The sequence below is a fragment of the Haliotis rufescens genome, unplaced genomic scaffold (genome assembly GCF_023055435.1).
Source record: "Haliotis rufescens isolate VD_foot unplaced genomic scaffold, xgHalRufe1.0.p SCAF_3, whole genome shotgun sequence".
Lineage (NCBI taxonomy): Eukaryota > Metazoa > Mollusca > Gastropoda > Lepetellida > Haliotidae > Haliotis > Haliotis rufescens.
This window is the reverse complement of record NW_025964001.1, coordinates 1,492,052-1,499,714: the sequence shown is the minus strand read 5'-3', so window position 1 is coordinate 1,499,714 and position 7,663 is coordinate 1,492,052.

Here is a 7,663-nt window from a genome sequence, read left to right as displayed (position 1 = left end):
TCTGTCAATCTTATTTTCATTCTACTTGTCATATGGTTGATTCATTCATTGTTTATAAACTATCGATGCGGCTTCTGCTGCGGAGCGCCCATGGGCGATTGGTATGCTGGCAACTTGCATTAGTCAACGTGCAGTGTTTCACAGTCTATGATTAGCAGACTATGGAACAGGTTCCAACAACCCACAATGTTCACGGTCGAAATCGTTCAGGTCAAACAACAAGAGTACAGAATCGATTGATTGGAAAACAGGCACAATAAATCGAGCGCAAAATGGCGATGCTACTGGAGTACGAGTTAGGGGAAAGACGATTAGAAATCACCTACATGAAGCCTTTCTCCATTTTTCACGACCACATGTTCTTGATGGACGTCCTTGATATTAACGTCCTTATGCAACTTCATTTGATAAATTCTCAGTTAAATGAGCACACTATTTTATTGCAAAGCATAATTTTCCTAATGTGAAGTCTTGACGTTAAATCATATATCAACGCCTGCTACATGAAACCTTCAGCATAGCTCTTACGTAATGTTATCAATGCTTGGACACCCTTTCTGTCAAGAGGTGTGACTGTCGTCAATCTTGGCATCCTTGTTATGAACATTACGAAATTCAAACCGTATGTTCTATTTGCAGATTTTGCTATCTGTTAATTTATTATAAATGTATTTCATAATACTGCATAGCTGTGATTACCATCTGAATTCCCTTCAAGCTTTTCACATCTTCCTGGTGATCTATGAAGATTTGAACCCTGCCTGCGGCACTGTAGGCCATCTCCTGCTCCACAGGGTCAATCAGTGGCATCGGATTCTTCTCGGAGCTGAACATCAACGCCTCAATACAACCTGAAGGCTCTGGTTGATAACTTGACCTCATCAACGGCAGTGTAACGAAGAAGTTACTCGAGGCATATACGTCTGTGCTGCAATTCTGTTGCTGCAGAAAAATGTGTTTACACTATCCCATGAAATAACAGATGGAAAACTAGCTGCTCAGTCGTGGAAAATAATTTAAAGTAAAATACAAAGCGAGAAGAATATAGATAGTTCTTTATCATCAAGTTTCCTAATATAAGTGATTTTGTGAATTTTGTGATTTAATATTGCATCCCATCTTAATGTACTTACTCATTACACAGAAGATGTTCTAGTCGTGTATACAATTCACTCTACTGTGTTGAACCTCTCAGGTGTGTCACAAATTTTCGTTCGTGAGTTCGAATCCCAGATGTTCCATGATTTTGATGTTTCCGCCAGTGAGCCTCTTACCTGTGTTCGTGGGTTTTATCAAAATTGTAAATATGTAAGACCTTCATTGATTTGGGATTTACGTCCACCGTGAGCTGACTGTGATATGACTGAGACAAGTTACATATACATTTAGCATCAAACAAGAACACCTTTTGATAAAACTGGAAGGTAAGGTATTGTTTCGCACCACCTAGATGACGAATTTCGCAGTTCCCTTTGTCAAAAGGATGAATAACATGACTACCTAAGAAAACAATGGTTGGAAAATGTTAATCATGCAAACATTAAATATTATCATTATAATGTTCAAAAACACAGGTTCACATTCGGACCTTTATGTGATATAAAATTGTAACGTGGTGTTATTACAGGATCATCATTTGGACGCATGCATATATGATGTTATACATTCAGTCGTTATATCTTTATCTCACAGTAAGCAATTCCTCTGTTATATCCAGTGTCTGCCTGTAGAAGGTAGTGTTCCCAGCATTTCAGGTACACAGGTCGAGGGGCGAGTGGTTGCAATTGATTGTCGAAATAACCTAGCTCAACATTGAAAACACATATGTTTGTATCCTAACTACACTCTGAATACTATTTGTCAATAATGACATACTCTAAGGTGTAATCGTCTCAACATATTGAAACGTGTTCACCTAACAACTTTTTGATAACCTTGTTCACGGAAACTGTACACATGTCCTGCGCCATGGTCCATTCTACCTTATAGGGTCCTTCTTGTTACTGTCACGTTGTTGTCCACGATGCCGATGTAGGTTCGACCGATATACACAGGCGTAGATGATGATACTTTCTGTTGAAAGTCAGCTGTATATGAAGTACATATACTCAGGTTGTATGTTGATATACATTACTGCCAGTGGAAAGATACTTTTGTCAATGTTGTTGCTCTCCCGACGATCTCTGGTCTTCTATTCCAACGTGATTTGCCTTTCTGTTAATATATATGATAAGCGATGGCCAGGCAACATAGGGATAGTATGAGGAATAATTAGGAAAAGTTCACATGGTGGTCAAAAGGTATGAATGTACCAATACGAAACATATTCGTGGGAAATGTATGCAGAGAGCATGTTTGCTGTGTAACGTATGCGAATTGTGTGAAATTGTTGTTTTTCCCCAGTTGTCACAATGGCAAGAAAATGAATGTCAGAAGCACGCAAATTATAAGGAAAATATATTATTAGGTCTGGAACCTCCAATGATCTGACAATATCAATAAGTATAATGTCAAGGTTATCAGGATATCATAGGCAAAATACTGATAGACGGAAAGACGAGACAGGCCGCGAAGACCGCCTAATAAAAAGTCGCAACTGTGCATGAATGGAGTGGGAGCGATGTACGAGCGTCAGTAAGTTGTGTTACTGGAGTCACCAGGTTAAATGATGATATCTCTGCTTTACATATGTCCGGAGTCATGTTTGTAGATGTACTTACATATTAGCACTTCCAACAGTGTACAATAGCACGGCACGGCATAACCGGGTTCATAAGGATCAGTGTGCACTCAGACTTCAATTTCAGCTGCCAACATGCCTATAACAGCCATATTACCTTCTCCTTCTACCGGACACCCATTCACAACTCAGTTAACAGATGTATACTTCGAACAAGGAGACACCGCACGTAACATGTTTTTCAGTGTTGATCGGGAGCGAAGCCCTAGAAACTCAAAAAAGTTAACTCAGGCTGATAGTGACGTGCGCCGTACACATGACTATTGCCAAGACTTAGAAATATACTGATCGGTAGGTAGTTTCTAATCTTCAAAAGCAAATACATATAACACGTCCCATTTTAATTCTGGAAACCCATATCTCCAGAAACTCTTCACTTTGTGGAAATTCTTGATCAAAGATAATTACAAATTTCAACATACTGTTTTCATGTGTACATACTAAGGAAGAAAACTTAAACTAACTATAATCTCCTTTGCTCAAAACGTGTGATGTGTCTACAAGTATGATGACACCTAATTCAACTTCATTTTAACTTCATTCAGCTACTTTATAAAGTCAGTAACATATTTCGGCAATGGCTAAAATCAGTTTGGCCCATGGGCGAGAATATTTTCCTTTAATATACTGAATAGCATTGAAAACGCACCAGCAATAAATCTTGAAATATAACAAAAACAACTTGAGCAATGACCGATTTTAATTAGAACAGACATAGACGGGTTATTAAGAAAGACGACAAAGGAAACAGGAATACCACACAGTAATTACATTTACGTCATCAGTGTAAGGAAGACACATAGGGTTAAAATGAAAAGTCAATATATGGTATGTCCGCCATTGGCAGCAACACAGGCCATGCAACGTCTTCTCATTGATCGAATAAGTCTGCGAATAGTGTTCTGGGGCATTCCACTCCTGACGTAGTGTATCTTCAAGTTCTCTCAGGTTCTGTACTTGCGGACGACGTGAGAGGCGTTGACCCAGGTGATCCCATACATATTCAATTGGCGATAGATCGGGTGACAGGGCTGGCCATGGAAGGCACATTAGTGTTCGCTAGGTACTGTGTTGAAACACGTGCTGTGTGCGCTCTTGCATTATCTTGCTGGAAGGTGTGCATATCCTGGTGCTGATGAAAGAATGGGATGACGTGATTTGCCAATATGTTATTCCTGTAGTAAAGGGCATTAACTCTTCCACGACAAACATGGAGCTCTGTTCGATGGTTATGACTGATGCAGCCCTACACCATGACACTCCGTCTCCCCCCCCTCCCCCCCCCCCCCCCCCCCCCTCGATCTGTCTGATCAACGCAGTCATTGTGGTAACGTTCTCCACGTCGACGCCACGTTAGCAGTCAACCGTCAGCATTCCGTAAATGAAAACGGGACTCATCAGAGAACAGCACACCATGCCACTGCCGCAATCTCCAATGACGATGCCTTTTGGCCCAACGTAGACGTTCATTTCGATGTCGATCAGTGAGTATTGGTCAAACATACGTACTTCATGATGTACACGCAATATAGACGTCAACGTACGTCAATATATACGTCGAGCACGTAGCTTCGCTGAGCGGAGACTTCGACGTACGGTGTCAGCGCTGATCAAACCCCGTCGGCCTTGTACGGTAACCGTTGCTGCAGTCCTCGTAGCCGGAAGTGTACGATCACGAAGATGCCGACGGACAATATGGCGATCCTGACGTGGTGTAGTAACACGACGTTGACCCGGACATGGTCGATCTCTGGTGTTTCTTGTCTGCTGGTATCTGCTCAGTAGCCTGAGGACTGTTGAATGATGGCATTGAAATCGTTGTGCAACGACTCTACTTGACGTACCAACTTGACGCATGCCCAAGGCACGTTAACGTTCCTCTGCTGTTAATCTTGGCATTTCTTGTGTCAGTACCCTTTACGTCTGCAGCAACAAGTGATGAGGCTTTTAAAAGTCTGTCTTTTATAGCCCTATTATGCATGCTTCCCGTGAAACAATACACGTTTTCCATAATGTACACGCAATTTGTTGCGTTTTGGCGATGTGGCTCACAAAAAAATTTGGAATGTGTTTTGACGAGCTGTTCTTCTTCAAGCTTCGTCCAGCACGTCGTATATTACTCATTCACTTATATATTTTCATATGACTTAAGCCCGGATAAAAATACATTCATTTTCATGGTGGTGCGTTTTCAATGCTGTTCAGTATATTTAAACTGTCTATAAGTATCATGACACATTATATAATTCAAATCAGTTAACTTAATTTAGCACATTGCCGAGTTGTAATTCATAGAATGGATCAGTAGTGTGAGTGTAAGACTACGCATGCACAATAAATTATCTGGTGCTGTCGCCTAGAAGTACTTCAAAATATCAATGATATTAAAGTAAAGCGAACAAGCTAAATAAACACTCCAGTTGTATCACGAGTCACATCAATGTTTATTTGAAAATATAACAACAATGAGAATAATGTACACTTAATAGGTGGATATTGAGATCATAAGAAGACGGCAGAACGGTAGGTTTAATGTCCATGTGGGGGTAGGTTTGGTAGCCTAGTGGTTGAAGCCGAAGACCCGGGTTCGATTTCCGACATGGAATATTGCTAAAAGCGGCGTTAAACCATACCCACTCACTCACTCACTAATGTCCATGACATAGACGTTACGAGTCAAAATGCGGGCGGGGGTCAAACAACAATGTCAAAAGCTCAATAACGGGTATACCGTAAGCAGCGATACCATGGTGCCGTTGTACAAAGTGATCTTAGCGCTAAGGTGACCGTAACTCCCATTCCTTAACATAGACTTACGACAGTCGTAGCACTAAGGTTCTTTTGTACAACGGGACCCAGAAATGCATCGCCGACGCATGGAGTCAATCAAATGGGCATGGATATATTGTAGAACGGCTTGCCATATTCTCTGCAAGTCTGCTGCCAATTCACGAACGACATCTGGCGGATTTGGTATACGGCGTAGACGTCGCTCCCTTTTTTTCATACCACACATGCTCTATTAGGGAAAGAGCCGGTGCATTTGCCGTGGGCGATCGGCAACTTCATTGTTGTTCTGATAACGTCTCAATAGCGCTGAAATGGTGTTTCGGTGGCTATGGACGTTGAGACAATCCCCCACGGACATTCCAAGTAGCCTCATGACGATGTCGTGAGTCGTGGCATGGTGTGCGTTTCATCAGTCGTTTAATGTTTTAAATGATCAAACTTCAAACAATTAAGTTTCCCCAAACAGAAGTTTTTGACATTGATGCGCTCCAAGCTGTTTATCGAGATCCACATGCACAAACGTGTTGCCCATGTCGAAACCACCGACATCACGAAACGTAGCACAAGCATATGTGTTCAATTCATTTCACTTATTACAGTGTTTACGTTTGTATCATGTAGTCCCAGTATATATTTTGATTTCCTATGTGAGCAGTTTCTTTTTAATGCTAGAAAATATTCGTAATTGTTTAGCACTTTGTTGACACGTTGAAAGTGAATACATTTATTGGCACTATACTTTAAATTCACTAAAACACTAAATAGATTTTTGTGCAACCACATATTTGCTCTTAATGAACAGAGTGAAACACGGGCAACTTAGTTTAATCTGTATCCCACCGCATTGAAGAAGATTTAAGAGCTCAGTAAATCAATTATATGAAATGCTTGATTGCTTAAAGGGTGGGTTGTACACCTTTGGGGTCACAAGTTTCATTAATTATGAGGATATCCTTACAACGTATTAGCGTGTGTTATTGAAGTGTGTTATTTATCTTCTGTTATTTATTGTCCTCATAATCCCTTTGGTTTCTGGTGGTTTATGGACAGCGTTTAAAACAGGGAAAAATATATGTTTGACAAACTGCCTTTGTCTTATTTGCCGTGTTGATGACGTGTTTTACTTCAATAACTCTTCATGGTCGCTATGCGCTGAAACAATGCATTTGAACTCATTCATTTTGTGTACAGGAAACAAATAACAGTGACTACACAGATAATTATATGTACAGCTATGTCTTTGCTGTATAATTTCATGATTGGTTAGCATGTACTCGCATTTATCAATTTGCACGACAAACAACACAGTATCATATCCGTGTTTGAAACTAAGCTTAGTGCCAAGTTGCATAGGTCTGTTATGTTGCCCTTCTTTGTTTCGTAATGGTGAAAATGAGTGAGTTGGAAATGGAGATATGGTTTTCTTTCTCTTTGGAATATATGCAGCAGTCATGATTAAAACTGACATGCATTTGTGATTCTATCTAAAAAACTGTCCTCGCGAGAGTTTTTATGAATAGATTGACATTATTACACAAGTAAGGGAATTATCGGAAACCGCTTGATATTCACATATTATAGCCCTCAGGTTCCCCAACACCTGGTATTTGATTGTGATTCATAAACACATGCTTATGATTTAGTCAGATTCGTCAAATGGGCTGTTATTTTAGCAGAGATTTCATTCGAGTGTGGAATGCCGTTATTATTTACATTATTATATAATATCGAGAGCATTGTGCATGTACACGATACTGCTCACATATGTGTGTTTCTGATACACACACATTGTCATGCTCTTAACATTCCCAGTTAACATGCACGATATAAATTTCTTTTAAATTGTTAAATAACTAAATCAACCATTCCGTCGATGATGCTTCACAAGCTTGTCATTTTGATCTGACTTTAACACCCTGTATTCGTTTGGAAGATTCCCTTTTTTTCAGATTGAGATATGCTTGTATCTATCTCAATCTTATTTCGCTTTGATAATGTCCTAGATATTCAGCCATATTTATTGTAGGCTTGAATATGAAGATAATGACATCTCATACAACATTTATTTATTATATTACGAAATGATAATTTTAGTAGTGAGTGAGAGAGTGAACATGGCTTTACGCAATTTTT